General features: G+C 38.5%; 1 long non-coding RNA gene across 1 annotated transcript in view; it reads right to left on the bottom strand.

Annotated features, from left to right (window-relative positions):
- Positions 1-27,723, bottom strand: part of LOC145520802 (uncharacterized) — a 367,809-nt gene that overhangs the window by 4,109 nt on the left and 335,977 nt on the right. The gene's annotated exons all lie outside the window — the stretch shown is intronic.

Genomic DNA, 27,723 nt, shown 5'->3' with positions numbered 1-27,723 from the left:
AATGACTGGGATGATTTTTTTTCTTAAAGACAAGCACAATTGGAACTGATTGACAGTGGGGTAGTCTCTGCATAAGGAATAGCATTTCCATTCTACAAACCTATGGTCATGGGATGTTTAGAAAACATTCCAAAGCTGACTTCCATGCTCCTAAATTTTAGAATTAAACTCAATTCCTGATCCCTAAAACTAGTTAAATTATAATTATGATTCATGAAGAGGCACAAATTTCCTTATTCTAGATTTGATACACTATTTTGAGTGCTTTCTTAAGCATCTGTGCATCATATTGAGCATCATATTTACTAGATGTTATTAACTATAAAGGGGCTTCCCAGGTGGTACTAGTGGTAAATAATTTGCCTGCCATTGCAGCAGATGCAGGAGATGTGGGTTCAATCCCTGGGCCTGAAGATCCCCTGTAGGAGGAAATGGCAACCCACTCCAGTATTCTTGCCTGGGAAATCCCATGGACAGATTAGTCTGTTGGGATTTAATAATAAGGGCAGTAATCTGGTCACTTCCTAATTTAAATATCAGTTCAGTTCAGTCGCTCAGTCGTGTCCGACTCTTTGCGACCCCATGAACCACAGCACGCCAGGCCTCCCTGTCCATCACCAACTCCCTGAGTCCACCCAAATCCATGTCCATCGAGTCGGTGATGCCATCCAACCATCTCATCCTCTGTCGTCCCCTTCTCCTCCCGCCTTCAATCTTTTCCAGCATCAGGGTCTTTTCCAATGAGTCAGCTCTTCGCATGAGGTGGCCAAAGTATTGGAGTTTCAGCTTCAACATCAGTCCTTCCAATGAACACCCAGGACTGATCTCCTTTAGGATGGACTGGTTGAATCTCCTTGTAGTCCAAGGGACTCTCAAGAGTCTTCTCCAACACCACAGTTCAAAAGCATCGATTCTTTGGTGCTCAGCTTTCTTTATAGTCTGACTCTCACATCCATACATGACTACTGGAAAAACCATAGCCTTGACTAGACAGACCTTTCTTGGCAAAGTAATGTCTCTGCTTTTTAACATGCTGTCTAGGTTGGTCATAACTTTCCTTCCAAGGAGTAAGTGTCTTTTAATTTCATGGCTGTAATCACCATCTGCAGTGATTTTGGAACCCAGAAAAATAAAGTCAGCCACTGTTTCCACTGTTTCCCCATCTATCTGCCATGAAGTAATGGGACCAGATACCATGATCTTAGTTTGAATTTAAATATACCAATGCATAAAATTTCTCTGGAATCACTAAGTAATAGATTATATATGCAGAAAAGAAGCATTCTTCAGATTAACTCAGTGAACAGATAAAAGACTATCCAGAAGTGTTTTCCACCTATTTTAAGATGTGTTATAAATATCACACATTTTTTTAAAAAAGGGGGATTCAAATGATTTCTAGTTCTCATCGGTCTTTAGGTGGTGCTAGTGGTAAAGAATCTGCCTGCCAAAGCAGGAGACATAGATAGGCGTTTGATCCCTAGGTCACGAAGATCCCCTAGGGGAGGAAATGGCAACCCATTGCAGTATTTGTCTGGAGAATCCCATGGACAGAGGAGCCTGGTAGGCTACAGTCTATAGGGTCGCAAAGAGTCTGACACAACTGGAGTGACTTGGCATACAGCACAACTATTAGACAACATGAGAAAGAAGAAAAAAAAAAACCCATAGTTAGGTATACATAATGACAAATTATGTTGTAAACCAAATTATCACCCTATTCTCTGGAAATTTCATTTTTTAAAGCCTGTGAATTCGGCAGTTATTTATTAGACATTTGGTCATGACATCTCAGGTGATTAATATCATAGACATATGCCCAAAATACATCAAGAAAGAAGATGCTGCTGCTGGTTCTTTTTATATTTGATCAGAAATAAGATCTTTAATATCACTAGAATTAAATATAGCTGTCACAGTTTTAGCATTTTAATTATATTATTCTTGGATAAGTTATGTCTATGCAAACAAAACAAATTAGATCAAAAATAAACACAAAGCTGCTCCAGTTTGTTAGTGTCAAATGTAGTGTTTTTCATTGCACACAGGACCAGAATTATCAGTGAATACAGTCTTGTGATTTGAATTTATTTTAGGAAAAAGATTCTATATCTAAGAAAAGTTCTTAAAAGAGAATCTAGAAAAATATTTGTACATTACATTCTGAAATTTCATGTTATCTTTTTTGCTTTGGTAAAGTTCCCTGACATGAATGCAAATTTTCTGTAATTTTACAGAAACTGAACAGCTACTGGCTGACATAAGAATATATATCAAGCCCATCCACATACTATCTGTCATTCTAACACTTACCCAATATTCAAAATTGCTGAACATGTCCACATGAAACATATCTGAATTCATTACAAACAAACAGAATCAATAAACAACTAGAAGGATTTTGTCATCTGCTTAATTTTTAGAAATTGACAAGAATAAATAATTTTTTTGTGCTTCATTCCCACAGTTGTTGCAATTGTTGATAACAGGGCTAAGTCAGATTTTCCTAGTGCCTAGAATCCCATTGCCACCTCTGAGTTTTACATTCATTCTTTCAGGAAATCAGAATCCCTTTTGGTAAAAGGGAGCCACTAAGTGAAAAATGTCTGCATAACAAAATCTTCCAAAATGTTCTATTTTAAAGAAGAGAGTAGCCAAGTGACTGTAAAAATTAAGAACTCTATTACATTTATTTATTTATTTTTTACATATCTTACACATATTTTCATTCATTTGTTTAAAACCTAGTATCTGGATATTGATGTTTTCTAAGGGCTACAAAATTTAATGAGATAGTGCAGCCATGAAGGAACTTAAATTCCAGTTGGAAAGTCAGAGAAGGGCAGAGTGAAAATAAGACAGACATCCTTAGTTAGATGGCAAGTTGTTGCCAAATGTCTTTCCAAATAGGTGACTGATGCTTAACATTTGATCTTGAAGGAAGTGTCCCAGCCAAATAAAAAATAAGGGCTGCAGTAATCAAGTCAAAGAAAAAGTCTTTCCAGAGGGACATACAACTGCACCATGACTCAGGAAATCCCAGTAATGAGAAAATGCTAATACAGGAAAGCAAAACCCATTTTTCACCAGACCGAGTACACAATGAGTAAAATGTACCTTCTGCAACTTGAAAGGCAGATGTTTGAACTATGTCTTTCTTACATAGCAAGTAATAAACCTAAGGATATCTTGGTTATCCCCAAAGATGTCATATGTTTAAATCAAGGTTCATAATACAGTTTCGAAGAAGATTAATGACAGGGAAATAAGCTGGAAGATCAAAATCATAACAATCATAAAAAGAGCAATGTTGTACAATTGGAGCACAGTTACACAGACTGTGTAACAAAACACCCTTATGCATTAACTGCTTAAATTCTCATAATACTCTTTCAAAATTGATACTGTCACTGCCAAATTACAAGTGAGGAAACTGAGTCTCAGAAATTTAATGGAATTATGCTAAATTTTTGAAGGATGTATTTATTATCCTTAAAGGCTGATATCACAGAGGAACAGCCAAGAGTCTTCCTGGGATTTTGCTTCAATAAAGAGAAAATAGCCTTCTTCATAAGCTCTAAGCTTGACTCAGCACAATAATTTTAACTATTTTTTCAAGCAGTGGCCATTTAGTGATTTCTAGCTATTAGGATCTGCACTGGAATTACCAATAACTCTGCCTAAGGTCACACTTTTTTTTTTTTGGCCAGCTTGGCTTCAATATGTTTGCTTTGGATTTGGTAAACTTTGAGGATATGGAAATTCAAAAAGTGGGTTCAGAAATATGAGTTGGTATTTTTAATGCATGTCCATCACTTGCCTCAAAACACAATTTCTAGGAAATGCCATGTAAAACTAATGCAGGACGTCCCTGGCAGCTCCGTGGTGAAGAATTCACCTCCTAATGCAAGGCACAGGGGTTTGATTTCTGATCTGGGAAGCTAGGTGATCCCACATGCCATGGATCAGCTAAGCCCCTATGCCGCAAGTATTGAGCCTGTGCTCTGGAGCCTGCAAACCACAACTACTGAGCCCATGTGCCCCAACTACTGAAGCCCATGTGTCCTAGCAACACTGCTCTGCAGCAAGAGAAGCCACCACAATGAGGAACCATTGCAATGCAAGTAGAGTAGCCACTGCTTGCCACAACTAGAGAAAAGCCCATGTAGCAGTGAAGACAGAGTACAGCCCCAAAATAAATATATAATAACAAAAATTATGAAAAGTTAAATGGAAAGGCTAGAAATAAAAGCAATCTATCATTGACAAACAATTGAAGAAAAGGATTATCAGAAGAGTAAAAAATGTTAAGAATCAGGGAACTTGGATGTATGTTAATAAAAATTATAATTAAAAAAAATGCAGACTCACACAGCACTGCCCAGATTATGAAAATAAACTAATTCTTATACCACTCAGTTATAATGGATTTATGAATACTTAATTTTCCTAGGCCCTGTTTCTTTTTTTTTTCTGTGTATATTTGGTGCTTGGTACTCTATCTAGGTAGGATATAAAATTAAAAATAAAACAACCTCATAGGGAGAAAGTTGAATTATTGAGCCATAATTTTGAATTGAGTTTCTGGTGAACACACAAACCATTTGAGCTTTGCACTCATGTTTTCTATTGTCATTGGTGGCTCTCTGAGGAGTTACAGTATCTCATAATTCAGGCTTGTTTATTCCAGGGTTAACAGCACAGAAAGAGAACATCTTTTTATGCTTATAATATACGATTGCATATTAACAGTGTTGGAGATGATATTCGTCTTTGTATCTTGGTAAAAATAACAATAGTCAATAGATGGATTTTGTTCTTCCTAAAATATTTATTGTGTGACACCTGTGTACATAATACAACTGGATACTGTGGGAGCTGAAAATTAGTGCATCACAACTACAATTCAGTTAAAAAGTTAAAGCAATATGTGTGTAATTCTATAAATATTTATTATAAAAAAGAAAATAACTGTAAAACATTCTATTGAAAAATTAAACATTTAATGAAAATGGAATAATTGCTAAATGATGAAATCTAATGGAGTTATCCAAGTAAAAACTGAGATGGATGTTGTCAAGGTAGAGATTTGGAAGAATCAAACTTCAACCAGTTAATCTTTTACTTTTGGGAGCAAGGAGAAATTTATCTCTGCTAACACAAGTTGATGATGGCAATTTCTTTAAAGGATACAGAAGAATTTCATGGAACTCAAGGGCAGGAGTATAGTTGGCCTCACAGAATATAGAACTAGGAACCAGAATGCCCATAGAAAACACTCTTCCCATATCTCACAGCTCTTGCTCTTTTCTGGGACCGTATGGGCTCTCATTTCTGCCTCCTGACACTCTACTCAGCCCACCTGACTCTGAAACTCAGCCTTCTCCCTTACTGTCTTATCCTGGGCAAATGAACTTAGTATATTGCAGGTTCAATCCCTGGGGATACATGGCCTAAATCTTTTTTTTAAATGCCCATTTCATATGATTGTTGAGAGCATGAAATGAATAGGCATCATTATTCTTTATTCTTTCAAAATTCTCTGAAATTTTCCACACTAGGTATTTTCTAGAACTTGAGTTTTATTATCTACTGTGAAAAATGTGCAGTAGGTTGGACCTCATTATCTAACCATCTCCACTGAAAGATTAATAAGAATCTAATTTGGGCCAGGCTAAGGAAAGAGAGGTACATGCTATTCAAGTGAAATTTCAACAGACACAGAAACTCAGTAATTGAAAGAAATATTTGAAGAAAATATTTAGAAAAAAAAATCAGTAAACGATAGCCTAGTGAGGTGAATGAGGAAGGGCTGTGAAATGTAGTAGTGAATTCTAATTTTGTTTGCAGTTTTGATTTAGTATTTATCATGGATTTTTTTTGCATTAAAGTTGATTTTCAATTGATATTTTATTATTTTTGTCCTGATTATTTTTGGCACCTATTTAAGTTTTAGGCCCAAGATGAAGGCTTCATTCAGCTTACCTTGGCCCTGGTTCTATGATGCTAATTTTGAATAGTTTTTCAGTAGCTCAGTCATGTCCTACTCTTTGCTTCTCTATGGGGATTTCCAAGCAAGAATACTGGTCATGCCCTCCTCCAGGGGATCTTTCCAACCCAGTGACTGAACCCAGGTCTTCTGCATTGCAGGTGGATTCTTTACTATCTGAGCCACCAGGGAAGCCCAAGAATACTTGAGTGGGTTGCCTATCCCTTTTCCAGACTGTCTCCTAGAGTTTGCTCAAATTCAGGTCCGTTGAGTTAGCGATGCTATCTAACTATCTCACCCTCTGCCATCTCCTTCTCTTTTTGCCTTCAATCTTTCCCAGTATCAGAGTCTTTTCCAGTGAGTCAGCTCTTAGCATCAGTTGACCAAAGTACTGAAGCTTCAGCTTCAGCATCAGTCCTTCCAATGAATATTCAGAATTGATTTCCCTGAGGATTGACTGGTTTGATCTCCTTGCAGTGCGAGGGAATCTCAAGAGTCTTCTCCGGACCATAGTTTGAAAGTGTCATTTTTTCACTGCTCAGCCTTCTTTATGGTCCAACTCTCACATCCACACATGACTACTGGAGAAACCATAGCTTTGACTATACAGATGTTTGTCTGCAGAGTGATGTCTCTGCTTTTTAATAAGCTGTCTAGGTTTGTCATAGCTTTCCTTTCCAAGGAGCAAGAATCTTTTAATTTCATGGCTGCCATCACCATCCACAGTGATTTTGGAACCCAAGAAAATAAAATCTGTCACTGCTTCCACTTTTTCCCCATCTATTTGCCATGAAGAGATGGGGCTGGATGCTATGATCTTAGTTTTTTGAATGTTGAGTTTTAAGTCAGCTTTTTCACTCTCTTCTTTCACATCAAGAGGCTCTATAATTTCTCTTCAGAACTGTCTGCTATTATAATGGTATCATCTGCATATCTGAGGTTGTTGATATTTTTCCTGGCAATCTTGATTCCAGTTTGTGATTCACTCAGCCCAACATTTTGCATGATATACCCTGCATATAAATTAAGCAGGATGACAATATACAGTCTTGTAGTACTCCTTTCCCAATTTTGAACCAGTCAGTTGTTCCATGTCTGGTTCTAACTGTTGTGTCTTGATCCACATACAAGTTTCTCAGGAGATAGGCAAGGTGGTTTGGTACTCCCATTTCTTTAAGAATTTTCCACAGTTTGCTAGAATCCACACAGTTAAAAGGTTTAACATAGTCAGTGAAACAGAAGTAGATGTTTCACGGATCACAGCCTTGTCATAGTGAAGTGGCTTGTGTAACTCAATGAAGCTATGAGCTATGCTGTGGAGGCTAATCCAAGGTGGATGGTCATAATGAAGAGTTCTGCCATTTTGAATGAGCAAGCCTATATATAGCATCTTATTTTTAGGAGTGATCACAGAACTCTTCTTTGCATGGAAGACACAGATCTAGTCTTTACTGAGAAAAACAAGCAGGGAACAATCTCAAACTGTCCAAAAATTACCCAGGTACTTCCAGTTCTCTGTCTTTGACACAGGACAAAAATTACCAAAGAGAGGGCAGAGGAATTTTAATAAAATGAAGTTTGGCCGATCTAGGATTTTAAGGCCATTACATTATACCCTGAAATGTACCCAGCATTAGTTTGGCAGCTACGGCAGAGACGATCACAATTGAGTTGACAACATGCAGTGAATTGGTCTAATTCTGAATCAGAACCTATTCCAAGCCACCATTTATGCCGAGGGCAAGGTGGAGCCTAATTTATCATGTAAGGGAAAAGGATGAGGCCAGTTCTAACTGGATTAGGAAGAAATGGCTCTAGGGCCAACTCCCATGGTCATCTGAGACCCCAAATATTAAGGCTCACTAACTCAGAGCAATCTATGAAAACGTCCAGGCAAAATTTAAGCAAATTAACAGAATTTCAATGATACCCTGTCCTTAGCCCAACTTCCAATAAAATATCTCCCTTTATCATCTGAACCATCATAGAATATATCCCTCCATTATTTAGGCTTTATCTGTGGCTCAGTCAGTAAAAAAAAACTCTGCGTACAATGCAGGAGATCCAGGTTCAATCCCTGAGTCAGGAAGATCCTCTGGAGAAGGTGGAGAAGGAAACAGCAACCCACTCCGGTACTCTTGCTTGGGAAATCCCATGGACAGAGGAGCCTGGCAGGTTACAGTCCATGGCATTGCAAGTGTTGGACATGACTCAGCAACCACCACAGTTTGTCTTGGTTTATAGCAATTTGTCAGAACCATTCCTGTGGTAACTTTGCCTCCTCAAGAAAGTCTCTAGCATAGATTTCTCAAATACAAAATATTATAATGTTGTTCTGGTATTCCATTATGTCATAATAGAAACTGGATATAATTTCCAGTTTCAGAAAAAAAAGGAAGTCAAAATGCTATATTGAACTCTCAAGGCATCCATGGATAAAACAAAATTCAAACCTCAACTTTTTTGATTGAGCCCTTTGATCAGAAATTATATTATTCATTACAAATGATAATATCGGTACTAATAGCTGACACTTAGCATTTGGGGGCTGGTAGTACTCAGAGCTATATAGCTGTGAACTCAGTCATCCACACTCAACAGTCAATGATGGTAGAATTATTATTCCCTAGTTTTAGAGTTGAGAAAACTGCCTGACTGGATTAGAGAGTAAAAAGATGATCTATTTCATTGTTTCACCAGAATATGATTTTAATTTGATGCTATTTTCTTATCATAATAGAAAATTTTTCCTATCATTAGAACAGACTCTAAGTCACATACCCTTCCCTCTCCTTCAGCTGGGCCTCTGGGGCTTCTTCAATACTGTGGAGAAGCTAAAACCAAGTCTGTTGGTCTCAAAAAAAGTATAGGAGGTTTTATTTTCCTAATGTCACACACTAGCACTTTCTCTAAGTATAGAGAGCACATACTTCACTACATTTTTTTTTTCAATTTCCTCCCTGTAATACCAGAACAATTTCCCTTTCATGAAAATACTGAGGTTCATATCTTTGTCTTGAGCCCTTTCATCACTAACGAGGTTACAGAAATAGCAGACACTTCATATCACCCTTGCCTCCAAGATGCCCATATGGTATGCAATTAGCCTTGAAAGGTCTGTATTCACCCATTAATCAATTTTAAATTAAGATAGATTTCAATTTTTCAATGTATACTATTTAAAGCAGAAAGTGTGGCCATACTTACAAGCTGAGGAGGGTTGTAAAAACTCACTTGTGATAGACAGATGGGACAAGATGCATGTATATTTTTCATAGAAAAAGGCCATAATGGGGGATTATGGGAATCTAGAAAGATCCTAGAAAGATCAAAATAATCAATCCTCAAGGAAACCAACCCTGAATAATCACTGGAAGGACTGACACTGAAGCTTCAATACTTTGGCCACCTGATGTGAAGAGCATGTTTGAAAGATTGAAGGCAAAAGGAGAAGGAGGCAACCAAGAATCAGATCATTAGATAGCAACACTGACTCAATGGACATGAGTTTGAGCAAGCTCTGGGAGATAGTGAAGGACAAGGGAGCCTAGGGTGCTGCAGTCCATGGGGTCACAAAGAGTTGGACATGACTAAGCGATTGAACAACAACAACAAAATATCCTTTGGCATTAAAAACAAATCTATACTGCACTGGCTTCTGGCTAAAACAGGAAAAAATAAAAAGGATGGGTCTGAAAAAAAGAAAAAGGATAGGTAAAAAAAAAAAAAAAAAACACAACAAACTCTCTCCTCTTTGAACGTTCTCCCAATTCTGTGTTACAATTAGACTTCTAAAGAGGGCTGTAAATGTACATCGGTTGGAAACTGTTCTGATCATATTATTACTTGGACCATACTCTCATATGCTAATTCAGTGGGTGAGGATGGGACCCAGATTTCCATAGCTACATTTATCTCTGGATGTGGAGGAGATGGAGATGAGTTGTGCATGAACATGCATGTATGGAGAGAGTCTGGGCTCTCCACCATATGTGCACACTATTGACAGTACATGTATGTAGCCAGGCTGCCACTTTCATATCACACTTTCTAGCAGTATGACCACAGGCAAGTCACTTAACCTCTCCAGGTCTGAGATGCCTTTCCCACAGAAAGGAAATGATAATACAGTAAGTCCCCTACATCCAAACCTTTAAGTTGCAAACTTTCAAAGATGTGAACATGAGTTCAAATGTCCAATCATGTAAGTTAGTTCATGAGTCTGGTGCACACCATCACATGTGTGCATCCTCTACAGGTGGTTGTGTTTTTGTGTACATTACTGTATAGTATACTACTGTATAGAGTACAGTATTACAGTATCTTCATTTCAAGCCCATCTTTATTTCAAGTCCAGAAGCAAGCATAAAAATAGTAGTGATGTAGCTGGTACTACTGTACTTTTCAAAGTACTGGACTGGAAGATTAAACACGTTTTCTTTATTTTTTGTGTTTTTTAAAATTTATTATCTGTGTGAAAAGTTTTATAAACCTATTACAGTCCAGTACTATATAGCAGATTGTGTTAGATGGGTACCTAGGCTAACTTTGTTGGACTTACAAACAAATTGGTCTTATGAATGTCCTCTCAGAACAGAGCTCATTCATATGTAGAGGGCTTACTGTACTAGAACTTACCTCATATGTTGCGATGAGGATTAAATGACTTAATAGCTTACAAGAGTGCCCTGCAAATAGGAAGCACTATAAAAGTATTTAACTATTGCAATTGTAATAACAATAATATTATTGATTATGCATGCAAACTTTAGAGCATGTGGATCACTAAGTATATCAGGAAAACAGAAATTGTTGAAGAAGGGAGCTCTGAAAATTCCAGGTGGCCGTGGCAGGGCTGTCCCTTTGGAGCTAAGACTCTGTAAGAACAACCACCCAAAGGGAGCAGAACTTACAGCGGAGTTTCTGTTGCATCTCAATCTGCTGCAGAAAGAAGCAGGAGGTTCTGAGCACACAAACCCTGCTATCTCTGTTCCTCGGTCCTCCACTGTAAGGAATGGATGTAAGAGCAAACACCATTTGACCAGCACAATCTACTGAAGCATTCTCATCCATGGAGGTGAATCTGTGCATGTATTATGTATATGCGTATGAGTGTGTAAAGATAAATGTGTGCCCACACATACATACAGATATACATCATATACCATTTGAAAAAGCTCTCTAGGTAACTCAGGCTTGGACCACCCGGAGAAACACTGAGGCAAAGGGAATCTGAACACCTGGCAGCTGCAGTGTTTGTATGTGTCCATATGGTGTTGTTGTTGAGGGTTACTAACTTCTGGGTTCTATTGATGGACTATATGTTTCGAAGCACCATAAAACATCTCCTTGCCAAAGCACTGAGTCTTCTGCACTGAGAATTTTAAAAAGATCTGTCCTAAATCAAAACTGCCAAATGAAGATGGCTTTTTCCGTATCCACACCTTCCAGGATCATTTCTGATAGGAATCATAACTAAATTAAGTAGTGAGTGAGTCCTTAGTGAGTCCCAGTGATGACCCAGGGGAAAGCCAGATAAATAACTTAATAAATAAGAAATGACATTTACAGTTCACAAGATAAAGTTCCAAATAAACAAGAAATAGATGGACTTGAAAACAGCTGAACCTGTTTTTAAATGCAGAAACTCCAAGTGCTGTCAACTAAAAGTGTTCTGTGGCCTCACTGACCTTTTCACAAAAATATTGTTAAGGAATTATATTACTTGCAAGTTATTAAAGATGGGAAATAGTGCTCAGTGTAACAATAACATTTTAAATATCTCTTATAAATAAAAGAAAAGTTCAAAATTTAATTAGGAAAGGTTAATACAAAGCATGTGCAAAAAAGGAAACTATTGTTTTCAATTATTTTTGTAGAAGAAAAATTGTAAAAATATTGGAATTGAAGAATCTGTCAGAGAGGATAATATATGAAAACTTAACCTTTTATGGCATTTTCTTTAAAATATGTTGGCTCCATCCTAAATTGTTTTGACCCATTGTGTTAACCTTTCTCATTTTCCTTGAAGTATGTCCACACCTGTTCTTACTCCATTTTTTGTATTTAAGCCTTCACATAAAGTTTTTCTGACCTTCACTGTGTGTGTGTGTGTGGATAATATATTCAAACTTTCCCTCCTTCCTGGGTAGCTTTTCACATCAATTTCATGAGTTTTCTTTTGTGTTATTCTTCTTTATGCTTCATTATTATTATTATTTGCAAAAGACTGTCAAAATTACCCATCAAGTAATTTTGTCTTCAAGGAACAAAAACTTGACCAACAGCCCTCAGGATAAAGGGGAGATTTTGAAAGCATGTCCATACACAGGAAGCAACCAAATGAAAAGCAGAAATGCAGGCAGCATTAAGGTCCAGATATGTTTCTATTTCTGCCACAGTGACAGAGCATGTCTGTCCTTCTCCAGACAGACATTTACTCACTTTTCATTTTCTCTTCTTTTTTCCACCTCTGGATGTAATCTTCTGTTTCCTAAAATGGCAGCCCCAAGACCTGCATCAAAGTGATCTTCCAGTTATAGCAGCCAAGTTCATAGTCAACCTTGCTCCTGGATTCTCAGTCAAATAACTAACTCTGTTTGAAAGGGCTGAATAACAACTGCCTTTTCAACCAACTGTGCCACGGAAGCAGAAGACTGCTGTCTACTCAAGAAGTTATGGGGATGTGGATAGAAATATACTCTTTCATTTGCCTAACTCACGGTAAGCTTCCAAATCCCCCTAATCTCTTCAAAACCCCCTCATTATGCCAGGCTACAGCTCCTTGATCCATTAATCAACCTTTTCTTCATGCCCTCTCACTTTCTCTCAACATTTAGCTGTCATTAGGGCATGAGAGAAAGTAATAAATAAATTAAAAAAAGAAAGAAAGAAAGGAAGTGAAAGTGTTAGTTACTTCGTTGTGTCTGACTCTTTGTGACCCCGTGGACTGTAGCCCTCCAGGCTCCTCTGTCCATGGAATTATCCAAGGAAGAATACTGAGGTGGGTTGCTATTTCCTTCTCCAAAGGATCTTCCACACCCAGAGATCAAACCCAGGTTCCCCGCATCACAGGTGGATTCTTTACCATCTGAGCCACCAGGGAAGCCCTGATAAGTCACCTCAGTCGTGTCCAACTCTGTGCGACCCCATAGATGGCAGCCCAGCAGGCTCTGCCGTCCCTGGGATTCTCCAAGCAAGAACACTGGAGTGGGTTGCCATTTCCTTCTCCAACGCAGGAAAGTGAAAAGTGAAAGTGAAGTCGCTCAGTCATGTCCGACTCTTTGCGACCCCATGAACTGAAGCCTACCAGGCTTCTCCGTCCATGGGATTTTCCAGGCAAGAGTACTGGAGTGGGTTGCCATTGCCTTCTCCGAAACCAGGTTGCCATTGCCTTCTCCGAACCAGGGAAGCCCTGGGTTCATGCTATTTCAGCAGGTTACAACTGAAACTGAGGAGACATATTCTTTCTCTACTTTGGGAGATAAAAGGGAAAAAAAAAAAGAAGCACTTGATTTTAAATAAGCTCATTGACAAAAGGGGTGAAGAGAACGGTCAGTATTAAGAGGGAAAGAGAACAGATTCTCTTTGTGTTTATACACATGGAGGATGCCACCAAGATGTGGGTGAAAGACCATCTCCTCCTTCCTCCTAGAACAGGGCTCCCTCCCCACAGAACCAATGTGCTGGCTTCTCCATTTCCTTTCCCTGTTCTATAAGGTCAATTAGGCAGGGACAGCTATTAAGGGTATAAGCTTCATTTGAGGAGGGAGTAAGTGACCTCAAATACAATCAGCCACCATTACTCATACTTCAAGGGTATACACTAAAATCCAGGAAAAGTTGGGTGATTGGCTCTAGCACTGAAGCTGGCAAGCAGCAAAACTCTTATCCTTAAGTGACAGCTCTCATAGTCCTGGGGAGCTTATTTCTTGGCAGAAAATGAAGCTATCTTGCCTCCTGTGGTTCAGAAAATCTTTATACGTGTTGAATTTCTCTCCAGCCCATATCACTTGCCCATCAGAAGATGTTTGAATCATAATGGTACCATGGCAGAATTACTTGGTGTTGTATAATCTTGCTTTTGTCTTTTGTCATGTATGAATAAAAAAAAAATAAGAACTTTGAAAAAGACTGAATTTGAAGGTTTTGGATAATTATTACAGAAGGAGATAAAGGACAAATAGAACTTATGTTTAATATTACTTAACTTTATGTGGGGACGTGTGAGACCATGTCAAACTTTCAGGAGCAAGGTGGCTGACAGCATCAGGACATACTTAAGATCACTTGAGTTCAGACTGACAATTAGGAGTGAAGTTAGAAAAAAATCATTCCAGTTAAATTTTTAAAACAAGATTATAGTCATAACAGTCTTATTCATTCAGAATAAATTTTTGAGTCATTGATTTAGACAAAAGATCATGAGAAGTGTTAATAGCAATGAAGTCTTCTTGAGAATGAAAGCCAAATTTATCTAGATACTGATTAATTAAAGCGTTAGCTTTAAGCCTCTCCTCTGAATTGAAGGTTGATTAAAGCCAATCTTACTATATCAGTGAAAATATATATCTAGTACAAATCATCATTTGAACCAAGTGGCAACTACTAAAGAAGCACCAACATAAGAGGATAGGAAAAGTAACAAAACAGGAAATAAGTTTTTAACACAGATATAAAAAACTTCAAATTACTGAAGCTGACTAACATTAAACCTACAATTTCTGATAGTAGATTAAAAATCACCATGATTGTTTTTTATATGAGCCTTAGTGTGGAAGCTAGGCTTAAAAGAGCAACTTTGAAGATGGGTTTTGGTAAAAATCTCCCCCAAAGCTACACAGCTCACTGGACTCAGTAATGAATAAAATATTTTAGGCTACATACATTTTGTTCATATATAAATACTACTTTAGAACCATAATCATCTAGGAGAGGTCAGGTTTCCAGTGCTTGCAAACAACAAATTCTTTAGGGTTGCTGATAACTTAACGCAGATGAAATGGATTTTTTTTCTTCATACTTGACTCAAGTGATTTATCTAATATCAGGATTCTTGTCCAAAAATGTTCTTTAAAAGAAAGTAATATAGTATGACTCTAGTAACAGAGTAGAAATAAGAGGAAATTGTTGCAAAGTAGCCAATAGTGGATATGAAGCTTCTACCAGCCTCAGCAAAATCAACATTGGAAGTAGAAGTTTAGTCCAGGGTACTGGAAAACTAAGTTCCACAGATGAAACTACTTTGATGGAAAATGATCTCTTCCACATTAAAAGCTAATGATCATGTCATGTGGTCATGACATAGTGGATGGCTTTTGTCAAAGCTAATGTTAGTCACCACCATTGACATTTTGATGCAAGTTCTGAAATTAAAACTGAGATTTGCTGGCAGTTAGATGTGAGGGTTATTTTCATAAAAGTTACAGAACCTAGAGGAAGGGAACATCAATCCAGTGACACATCAGTTTCAACATTTCACAATTTCAAATCATAGTAAAGGTCAAGAAACCTGAGCATGCCAAGGAAGAGCTCACACATCTGGAAGAACCCTCAGCATCAGCTGGAAGTTATTAATGCCACCAAGATTGGATCCTGCAATGTTATGTGGACAGGGGATGTTTAGGGAAAGTGATTTCCACATCTCTTTATTTTCTGATTGTTGAGAGTGTTTGTCCATAGCTATGGATAGTTTCATGTTTTCTTTGAAACATTAAATATTAAAGCAGATGAGGCCACGTTTTTGGGTCAACACACAAAAAATATCCAGAAGAACACCCTTTGGACAGAATGAGGAGCACTGGGCTTGAAATCAGGTTAGAAAAATATGAATTTCACAACAGGTTTTGATGGTGTGCAAGTGAGACGCCAGTTGAGCAGAAGTCCCAAGGATATCTGCAGTGCAATCACTCAGGTTAGAAGAGATCACCTAAATGACACTCTGCTGCTGCTGCTAAGTCGCTTCAGTCGTGTTCGACTCTGTGTGACCCCATAGATGGCAGCCCACCAGGCTCCCCTGTCCCTGGGATTCTCCAAGCAAGAATACTGGAGTGGGTTGCTATTTCCTTCTCCAATGCATGAAAGTGAAAAGTGAAAGTGAAGACGCTCAGTCGTGTCTGACTCTTAGCGACCGCATGGACACGGGGAGAGCATGATTTGCATGTAGCCAAGAAGCTGTGTAGCACTGGAGCAGCAAGCAGTGGCTGCGCGGCACTGGAACTGCCGAGAGGAGATACCCAATGTCCAAGGTCAGGAGTGGCAGCGAGAGGAGATAACCCACATCCAAGGTAAGGAGCAGCGGCTGTGAAGAAATACCCCATGTCCAAGGTAAGGACCAGCGGCTGCACTTTGCTGGAGAAGCTGTGAAGAGATACCCGACATTCAAGGTAAGAGAAACCCCAGTAAGACAGTAGGTGCTGAGAGAGGGCATCGGAGAGCAGACAGACTGAAACCACAATTACAGAAAACTAGCCAATCTGATCACATGGACCACAGCCTTGTTTAACTCAATAAAACTAAGCCATGCTGTGTAGGGCCACCCAAGACAGACGGGTCATGGTCAAGAGTTCTGACCAAATGTGGTCCACTGGAGAAGGGAATGGCAAACCACTTCAGTAATCTTGCCTTGAGAACCCCATGAATGGTATGAAAAGGCAAAAAGATAGGACACTGAAAGAGGAACTCCGCAGGTTGGTGGTGCCCAATAAGCTACTGGAGATCAGGGGAGAAATAACTCCAGAGAGAATGACGGGTCAGAGCCAAAGCAAAAACAACACCCAGCTGTGGATGTGACTGGTGATAGAAGCAAGGTCCGATGCGGTAAAGAGCAATATTGCATAGGAACCTGGAATGTTAGGTCCATGAATCAAGGCAAATTGGAAGTGGTCAAACAGAGGATGGCAAGAGTGAATGTCGACATTCTAGGAATCAGCAAACTAGAATGGACTGGAATGGGTGAATTTAACTCAGATGACCATTACATCTACTACTGTGGGCAGGAATCCCTTAGAAGAAATTGAGTAGCCATCATAGTCAAAAAGGAGTCCAAAATGCAGTACTTGGATGCAATCTCAAAAACGACAGAATGATCTCTCTTCATTTCCAAGGCAAACCACTCAATGTCACGGTAATCCAAGACTATGACCTGACCAGTAACGCTGAAGAAGTTGAAGTTGAATGGTTCTATGAAGACTTACAAGACCTTTTAGAACTAACACCCAAAAAAGATGTCCTTTTCATTATAGGAGACTGAAATGCAAATGTAGAAAGTCAATAAACACCTGGAGTAACAGGCAAATTTGGCCTTGGAGTACAGAATGAAGCAGGGCAAAGGCTAATAGAGTTTTGCCAAGAGAAAGCACTGGTCATAGCAAACACCCTTTCCCCACAACACAAAAGAAGACTCTACACATGGACATCACCAGATGGCCAATACCAAAATCAGATTGATTATATTCTTTGCAGCCAAAGATGAAGAAGCTGTATACCCTCAGCAAAAACAAGACAGGGAGCTGACTGGCTCAGATCAAGAACTCCTTATTGCCAAATTCAGACTTAAAATGAAGAAAGTGGGGAAAACCACTAGACCATTCAGGTATGACCTAAATCAAATCCCTTATGATTATAAGGTGGAAGTGAGAAATAGATTTAAGGGACTAGATCTGATAGACAGAGTGCCTGATGAACTATGGATGAAGGTTTGTGACATTGTACAAGAGACAGGGATCAAGACCACCCCAAAGAAAAAGAAATGCAAAAAAGCAAAATGGGTGTCTGAGGAGGCCTTACAAATAGCTGGGAAAAGAAGAGAGGTGAAAATCAAAGGAGAAAAGAAAAGATATACTCATTTGAATGCCAAGTTCAAAGAATAATAAGGAGAAAGAAGAAAGTCTTCCTCAGTGATCAATGCAAAAAAATAGAGGGAAATAATAGAATGGGAAAGACTACAGATCTCTTCAAGAAAATTAGAGATACCAAGGGAACACTTCATGCAAAGATAGGATCAATAAAGGACAGAAATGGTATGGACCTAACAGAAGCAGAAGATATTAAGAAGAAGTGGCAAGAATACTCAGAAGAACTGTACAAAAAAGATCTTCACGACCCAGATAATCACAAAGGTGTGATCACTCACCTAGAGCCAGACATCCTGGAATGTGAAGTCAAGTGGGCCATAGGAAGCATCACTACAAACAAAGCTAGTGGAGGTGATGAAATTCCAGTGGAGCTATTTCAAATCCTGAAAGATGATGCTGTGAAAGTGCTGCACTCAATATGCCAGCAAATTTGGAAAACACAGCAGTGGCCACGGGACTGGAAAAGGTCAGTTTTCATTTCAACCCAAAGAAAGGCGATGCCAAAGAATGCTCAAACTACCGCACAATTGCACTCATCTTATATGCTAGCAAAGTAATGCTCAAAATTCTCCAAGCCAGGCTTCAACAATAGGTGAACTGTGAACTTCCAGATGTTCAAGCTGGATTTAGAAAAGGCAGAGGAACCAGAGATCAAATTGCCAACATCTGCTGGATCATCAAAAAAGCAGGAGAGTTCCAGAAAAACATCTACTTCTGCTTTACTGATTATGCCAAAACCTTTGACTGTATGGATCACACCAAACTATGGAAAATTCTTAAAGAGATGGGAATACCAGACCACCTGACCCGAATAATTGATGCTTTTGAACTGTGGTGTTGAAGAAGACTCGAGAGTCTCCTGGACTGCAAGGAGATCCAACCAGTCCATCCTACAGGAGATCAGTCCTGGGTGTTCATTAGAAGGACTGATGTTGAAGCTTAAACTCCAATACTTTGGCCACCTGATGGGAAAAACTGACTCATCTGAAAAGACGGTGATGCTGGGAAAGATTGAGGGCAAGTGGAGAAGGGGACACCAGAGGATGAGATGGTTGGATGGCATCACCGATTCAACAGACATGAGTTTGGTAGACTCTGGCCTGCTGCAGTCCATGGGGTTGCAAAGAGTCAGACATGACTGAGCAACTAAAGTGAAACTGAAGAAGCAGTTTTGATCTATTTTAAGATTTTAATAATGACTATTGGCATGATGTTGATCTAGGCATTAGGGGTTTCATGAGTTCATGCTGCTCTCCCTCTGTGTTTTCATATTGTTCATTGTAGACATCTTAATTATTTTTATTGCTGTATATGTAGCTTCCCCAGAACTTAGTGGGGCTTTAAAAAATCAATTATCATTTGTTGGCTTAAAAGTACACAATTTGTGCCAGGCTTGTGGAAATAGAGCATCTGTGCAGAGATAGAGTTGACGTGAGTTACTTACGCAGTTGCATTTAGCTAAAAGCTTGGCTGTGGCTGGAACATCTAAGATGGTTCACTCACATGTCTTATGCCTCAGTTGGAGTGGCTGGTGTGGACTTCCACTCTCTCTCTCTCACTTTTCATGCTTATAATAACTCTGCAAACCTTTCACATGGTAGATGGGTCCCAAGAGGGTAAAAGTCAAAGTTTCCATCATAGACCTAGAAGTCTCAAAACACTTCTGTAGCCACATTCTGTTGATCAAGCCAATATATGCTGGGCCCATCAAGAAGGTAAGGACAGGGGAAATAGATCTCACCACTTGGAGGGATCTATTTCCCCTGTCCATCCTAAGGGAGATCAATCCTGGGTGTTCATTGGAAGGACTGATGTTGAAGCTGAAACTGCAATACTTTGGCCACCTCATGCGAAGAGTTGACTCATTGGAAAAGACCCTAATGCTGGGTAGGATTGGGGGCAGGAGGAGAAGGGGACAACAGAGGATGAGATGGTTGGATGGTATCACCGACTCGATGGACATGGGTTTGGGTAGACTCCGAGAGTTGGTGATGGACAGGGAGGCCTGGCGTGATGCAATTCATGGGGTCACAAAGAGTCGGACACGACTGAGCGAATGAACTGAACTGAACTTGGAGGGAGTAGCCAGGCATTCAGGGATGAGAGGTGTTGGCAGACACCTTTGCAGACAATCTTAGATGGTAAATTAGGGAACTATGTATCTAAGTTTACATGACACATAACATGGAAGATAAAAGAAATCAAAAATAGCTAATGTTTAGTAAGTATCTATTTTGTTTTAGATAAAAGTTCTGTATCGATATATATCTTAGCAAATGCTAGCAAATAAATGCATAGAAACAAATATAAGCATTGTGGATGAAATTGTGTTTCTTATAGGAAGAAATGGATGAAAAGGTATAAGCAGATGGTGGGGAAGAAAGAAAATTTATTCCTTTTCTCAAAGGGCAGGAAAATGTCAAATTACAAGAGCTAAGGAAGAAGCATGGAGGAGAGGAGTATGTGTGCATGTACATGCATGAAAGTTTAACGAGTGAGACATAAAGTTGAAAAACGTGCCATGGATTCAGTCCTGAGAGATGTGGCTGGAAGTTTGGAAGTGAATGGTAAAATGTACTGACTATTGAGAACACTACAGGCAGCAGGGCCAACATGACCTGTGATTTTGCCATAAGATATGTTTCTCAGATTTTCTGAGGGGTGAGATCGTAATAACCTTTTCATCATTGTATAAAAACACCCAGGATTTTTAGTTTACTGAATTTAAAAAATAGTATATCCAAACTTGCGTTTCTGTCCTTAAAGTATTTGGTGACACCATGGGTACCAAAGGATATGTGAAAGAGATCCTATGAGATGATTTGAGATCTATCGTCATCAAATCCTTTGCCCTCTATGACCCATTTATCTTTGGCAGGAGCTCTGATCATAAAGACTCAGACCCTACTGTGCTGGTGAACTGCAAGTACAAATGACTATTTGCTGATGGACGGATAAGCTGTCTCTCTTCTGAGCCAGCATCCTCTCCGTTGGCAGATGAGATTACCTGGGTAGTCCATAATTGACACTGCCATTCCCAAGGAGGAAACATAGGGTGTCAAAATACCTCCTATCAATGTTTGCCAGAATACAAATCTCCATTAACATTGCCCTCAGACCATCACCCTTCAAGTTACAGTTTAGAAACATTCCTGCAACATCCTGGATACCCAGGTGAATGGGTGCCATTTTGGAAATCATTTATTTTTTGGAGATGTGAATAATTAAGAGGCTTCAACTGTAGCACTCTCATCAGACTTAGAATGTTGCCACTATTCAAACTTACTCTTATGTCAAACTTACTCTTGGACTCTTATGTCCAACATCATTCTTTTCCTTCTTACAGCAAGACACTGTCTGGGTTGCATTGAAATAAGGAAACAGCAACATGCACGCTTGCTTTGAGAATGCCAGATGAGACACTCTGGACTTGGCAGGGACAATTTATGAACACACTTTAGAAACAAGGGATTTTATTGGAGAGCTATGAGCCAACCATGCATCCTAGTGGGTAGTGCTTTACACTAGAAGCAAAAACACACACACAAACAAAAAACCATGTTTTATTTCTCTACCTAGTTATCTAACTTCAGGAGGAATCTTGAAGATGGTATTTTGGGGCCATGGTTCCTGACCTTCTCTGAAGGGATCAGATCACTCTCTCAAGGATCAAATATATTATGTTAGGTTCTCTTTTAGTAATTTAATTTCATGGCACAGAATTTTCCAATTTAAATAAGTTCATTTTAAAGGAATCAGCTGTGTTTTTAAAATGGAAATATACAGCAATACTTGGGAAAATTGGAGAACATTCTCTTTGTTTGAACTGAGATGCTGCTTTTCTTGTTTAGTATTTTTTCAAAGCTTGGTATAAGTTTGGAGAAGAGGAGGAAAGAAGGGAACAGAAACTCTGAAAGGTGAAGTTTATTAGTGGATAGATTTCATCTCCTGGCGTGAATATACATATATTAGTTTCAAAAGCTTGTATTGAATTTCTAAGAAGCTTAAGTTTAACCACTGTATCAAATTGGGTATCATCAAGTTACAGAAAACTTTGAGAGAAAAATATAACTAATATGTCTTAAAGAGTAAGAAATACATTATTTCATGTAACAGGAAATCCTGAGCAGACAGTTCAAAGGTTGATTAATTCAGTGACCCGGTGATATCAGGTATCTATATCAACTTCTCTGTTTCTCTTGACTTTCACCTCATGATCTCAAGGAAGCTGCCAGCACACTAGGCATCACATCATAAAGTAGTATTCAAAGTCAGAATGTGGCATGTTCCTTCCTTGTATCTGGAAATGTCCAGCAATAGAATTCCCAGATGACTCATTTGTCAGTGTTATATTTGCTACCTAGTCAATAGCAACATAAACAGAATTACTATGAATGGCTTATACCAATCGATATTTAACCAGTGGGCACCACAAAGAGGCTTCATAAGCATGTTGTTATTCAGTCGCTAAGCGTGTCTGACTCGTGTGACCCCATGCCAGGCTTTCCTGTCTTTCACTACCTTCTGGAGTTTGCTCAAACTCATGTTCATTATGTTGATAATGCCATCCAACCATCTCATCCTCTGTCACCCCCTTCTCCTTCTGCCCTCAATCTTTCCCAACATCAACTTCTTTTCCAATGAGTCAGCTCTTTGCATCAGGTGGCCAAAATACTATAGCTTTGGTTCAGTGTCCGTCCTTCCAATAAATATTCAGCATTGATTTCCTTTAGGAGTGACTGACTTGATCTCCTCTCTGTCCAAAGTACCATCAAGAGTCTTCTTCAGCACCACAATTCAAAAGCATCAGTTCACTGGCACTCAGCCTAATTTATGGTCCAACTCTCACATCCGTATATGACTACTGAAAAAACCATAGCTTTGACTAGATGGACATTTATAGGCAAACTCATGTCTCTGTTTTTTAATATGCTGTCTAGGTCTGTCATAGCTTTCCTTCCAAAGAGCAAGCAACTTTTAATTTCATGGCTGCAGTCACCGTCCACAGTGATTTTGGAGACCAAGAAAATAATATCTGTCACTGCTTTCCATATGTAGCCAAAATCGGAAGACCATTAGTGTAATGATAATAGGAAAGAGGGAAGGAATACCCATTGAGTAGACAATTAAGAGTGCGCACTACAAATATTTTCCTTCCTGTAGCTACAATTGGGTAACAGTTAAATTTTGCTACATAACAACTACTCCAAAACTGATTGGCTTGGAGAACACCATTTATTTAGTTTTTAATTCTGTGACTCAGCCATTTAGTTGTAATCATATAGGGATTGTCTGCTGGTCTCAACTATTATCATGTATGTGTCTGTAGTGAGCTGCCAGGGGAGATGGGGGAAGTTAGGTCAAGAGGGGATTGATTCTGCGCTAGGAGCAGTTCTCTGCTTCAACAGCTCTACTCTATTCCATATGTTATTTTTTCCTCAGGCAGATTTGCCTGGACTTGTTCACATGGTGGTGGAAAGTTTTCAAAGCCACAAAATGGTAATCCCTAACGTACAAATGTTTGTTTTTTTTTTAAACCTCGGTGTCTATCATTTTTACTAATATCTCACTGGCCAAAGAAAGTCACAAGGCCAATCCAGATTTGAGGGTAGAAAACAGTATCACTTCTTAACGAAAAGAGGTACAGTATCACATTGCAAGTGCCGGGAGAAGGGATACAGGCAAGAAAAAATGTAGGTCACGTTCACAATTCATCATACAGCTTTCCTAGAAGTTGCTGTGCTGAGCTGCTTTCCAAATGTCTTACAGCACATGAACAAAGGCAAAAATCAAAAGAATAATAACAATTATACATTGTTTTTTACATATCATCATTATTTTGAATGTCTCACACATTAAATTAATAATATCACCCTTATAAAACGTGTGAAAAGCATATGATGAAGCAGAAAGAATCTGGATTTTCATGTAAGAAAGATCTATGTTTGATTTTGACATTTCCCTTTTACTAACAATTAATATGTGACTTTGGGAAAATTATTTAGCTTTTCTATGCCTTGGTTTTCTAGTCTAAAAAATGAGGAAGGGTTACTTTAAGTCCTTTAGGAAATGGACACCAAGATAAGGTAAAATACTCAAGGAATTTATTGGGGAAGCCACTTGTGCAGGCTAAGAGGAGATGGAACAAAAAGTGGCAGCCTTTTGCGCTGCAGGCAAGGTTTGGCATGTGGGAAAGGAGAAAGCGAAGGGAATTGGGTATGGATAGCCTCAGACAACAGCCAAGGACTAAAAAGGTCTTGCAGCCAAGGGAGAACACCCAAGCCAAGTTACCCACTAGAAGAATCCTGCAGAGGGCAGAGATGGCTTACTTCCAGTGTTCCTAATCCTTGGCTAGAAGCAAGCAGCCCCGGGAAAGCACGGCCGGGTGTCAACACAGGGACAAGTTCAAAGAGGTGGCAGCTAGAAGCTGTTGAACACCAACGCTTCCTGCAGTTGGTTCTCTTGAAGCGCAATGTGAGCAGTGTGGCTTCACAGTTGCCACATGGTGCTAGCCTTTTAGGATTGTTATATCGAATGAGATAATATATAAAGAGTCTGTTACATTGTCTGGCACATGATAGAAACTATACAATGATACTTTTCTTCTAACTGCTGGACATAAAAGTGGCCTCAAAGTTCAGTCATCTTATCCAAAAGTCAAGTTCAATGCTGACTGCAAAGTAGGTGCTTAATAAAATATTAAGCGACATTCACTAGCTGTAGTGAGCATTTCAATATAATGGATATTGTAGTGAGCATCTATTACACTGATTTTTCAAGCCCGATTCCATTCTAGCTTCTGAGATTTGTACCCTTCAAATCATATTGGTACAGCCAAATTAGCCATGTCAGTATTACATGTCTCAACCATATTGTGTACAGTCTATTGACTTGGAGTGGGCAGCTAATCCAAGATGAGTTCATCATGGTTCTTCCCTGGGAGATGAAAAATGTAAAAGGCCAATTCAATTACTCTCCAGATAGGGGTTCCAGAAACAGGAAAATTCAGGATGTCATAAGACCTTTATTTCCAACATACAGCCTGGGAAATAGTGAATGGCAGCGTGACATCAGGAAGGAAAATAAAGCCGATTCAAGAAAAAGAACAGATATGAAAGACAGAATGAATGTTTTTTCAATATTTGAATCCTTTGTTTTGGTTCATTTCTTCATTGCTGATGCATTCCTGCCATTTTATGTTTATGTGATACATAAAATGAATATAGTATTTCTTTGTTTTCTTTAAACTGGTTCTAGTGGACTTTGTTAAATAGAACTAAAAATGCCCCAATCAATACACCAACATATGTATGTGTGCAGTCTGCTTGCAACCAAGTACTACAGAGTTCCTTTCTTTAATATATTATTTGTAAGTTATAACAAAAAAATTAGATATACTAAAAATGGAAAAAGGCCATTCTGTGGCAATCTTGCTTTTGAAAAAATGGAAACTTCCTAAATATGAGTCCTTGGTGGCATCATATTTAGAATTAGCATATTAAATACACAAATTGAAAGCATATTAAAAGGTATATTCAAACTATAAGAAGAAAACAAATTGCTTAAAAAAAACCTTACCAGCATGTGATTATGAAAATATAGAAATTTTAAACATTGGGGAATACTAAACACAAACATTTTACAAGGATATTTGTTAGAGTTTATAATTCTCCAGTATCAAAATATATTCAAAAAGTGATAGTAAAAATTATCTAATTGGTAGTATTTAAATAGATGGTGACTTAGGGGACAATGGATACATGTATATGGATAGCTGAGTCCCTTCCCTGTTCACCTGAAACTATTACAACATTGTTAACTGGTTCCACTCCAGTACTCTTGCCTGGAGAATCCTATGGACGGGGGAGCCTGGTGGGCTGCAGTCCATGGGTTCGCTGGGGGTCGGACACGACTGAGTGACTTCAGTTTCACTTTTCCCTTTCATGCACTGGAGAAGGAAATGGCAACCCACTCCAGTGTTCTTGCCTGGAGAATCCCAGGGACGGCGGAGCCTGGTGGTCTTCCATCTATGGGGTCGCACAGAGTCGGACACGACTGAGGCGACTTAGCAGTAGCAGTAGCAATACAAAATAAAAAGTTTTAAATAAATAAATAGATGGTGGCTATTGGACTTATATAAAATGTATTCCATAAAATATATGGAATATATATATTGTACTTATATAAAATGGATTCCATTCTATACTGGAGATTGAAACAGGCTACCATTAAATTTATAAACTCTTTGATTCAAAAAGACCATCATAAACAATAGAATGCACAGGCCATAATAAGGACTGAAAAGGTTCCAGCAAACATATAAGATGTGTAACTTCACTAAAATCAGAGAGGAATATATAAAAGATTTAATAGGAATGTTAGACTGTTCAGCAATCTCACAATATTAGGTGTTGTTATGACTAGGAAGAGACAGGAACTCTTATTCTCTGCTAGTAGAAATATAAGTTGATCCATATTGATTTTTATATGTTAAAAAATGGGTGTGTGTAGGAAAATTAATATCTTATGTACACTCCAATTCAGTAATGTCAATTCCAGGTTCATAAACTAAGATCATTCTTGCACATGTGCACAATGTGACACGTACAGCGGTGTTCACTGAAGCACAAAGCCCCTCCTGACTCTTAGTGATATTCTCCCTGTACGTGATGCCTAGAAATGCTATGATCATCTTGCTACCAACTGGAAGATGAAGCCAGAACAAGAAAGAAGAGAGATTCAAGAAAAACCTAAAGAATACAGATGGAGCATCATGCCTGGAATTGCCCTATATTTGGACTTGGGTAAGCACACAATTTTAAGATAACACATCCCTTTATTTTTTTCCAACATTTGAGTGTTTGGTGTATTACTTAACAGCCAAAGCATTCTGTAAAATAATATCATGAGATTTTTGCCTGTTGCTTTATTTCATTTTGCATTATATTAATGTATTATCTTAGTTTAGGAAGGCAAGTGCCTTATCTGCCAGAACAGAGTGAAAATTGATTCTAGATTTATCATTTGTTCATTATAGAATTTGTTAAATAATCAGGTTTTAGCCTTTTGACCATTTTCTCTTTCTTGACATTGCCCTTTGCCATTCACTGTTCATAAGCAATATTTTCATTCCACTGACTTTGGGGAGGAGTTGAAATTTGACTCAGATAATTCAGAAGTTTCTGTCCAATCCTAGTAAATTTTCCCATAAATATAGAACCTTACATTGATTACATTTTAGTAAAATTTTAACTGAAAAGGGATTGACTTTTTAATCTATATTTATAAAATCCTTACTTCAATATTTGTGATTAGGTCTTACAATAAAGACCAAGAAAAATATTTTTAAGATAATCTGATACTCATAGTAGTTCTTTGTGCACTGGGATCAACCAAGAGACACATTTGCAATCTGCGAAATGGGCATTTCAACACAATAAGTAAGACTCGAACAAAAGACTGTTAAAATTTATCCACACAGACTTCAAGGACATTAAGGATGCTCTTTTTAAAAAATTAAATTCATTTTATGGACTTTATTTTAGTTCCTAAAGTGCTGGATAACTAGTAATCCCTATAAAATTGAAGCAGCCTCATTTTACTTTGCATAAAAGGAGGGCGGAGTGCAGGAGAGAGACACAAAGGTTTGGCAGAGGTCAACTATTTTTCCTGCCAAGGAGGAGTTGTTAGTGGCAAGAAACTGTCAAAACAAATTAATCCAAACACTTGTTGACATCTCTTGAGGAAAGCAGCTTCTCTATGAGTCACTTCCTCTGGGAACTCTTGATTCATAATTCCAATTTCTGCATGTTCATCAATCTCACAGGCCACAGTGCTCCATTTCCCTGGTTGAGCACTTTATTTCCTTCTACTTTAACA

This window comes from Giraffa tippelskirchi, chromosome 9 (assembly GCF_054371585.1).
Source record: "Giraffa tippelskirchi isolate mGirTip1 chromosome 9, T2T-mGirTip1v1.2.pri, whole genome shotgun sequence".
NCBI lineage: Eukaryota > Metazoa > Chordata > Mammalia > Artiodactyla > Giraffidae > Giraffa > Giraffa tippelskirchi.
The sequence above is the reverse complement of the archived record's forward strand: the minus strand, read 5'-3'. Positions and strand labels throughout refer to the sequence as shown.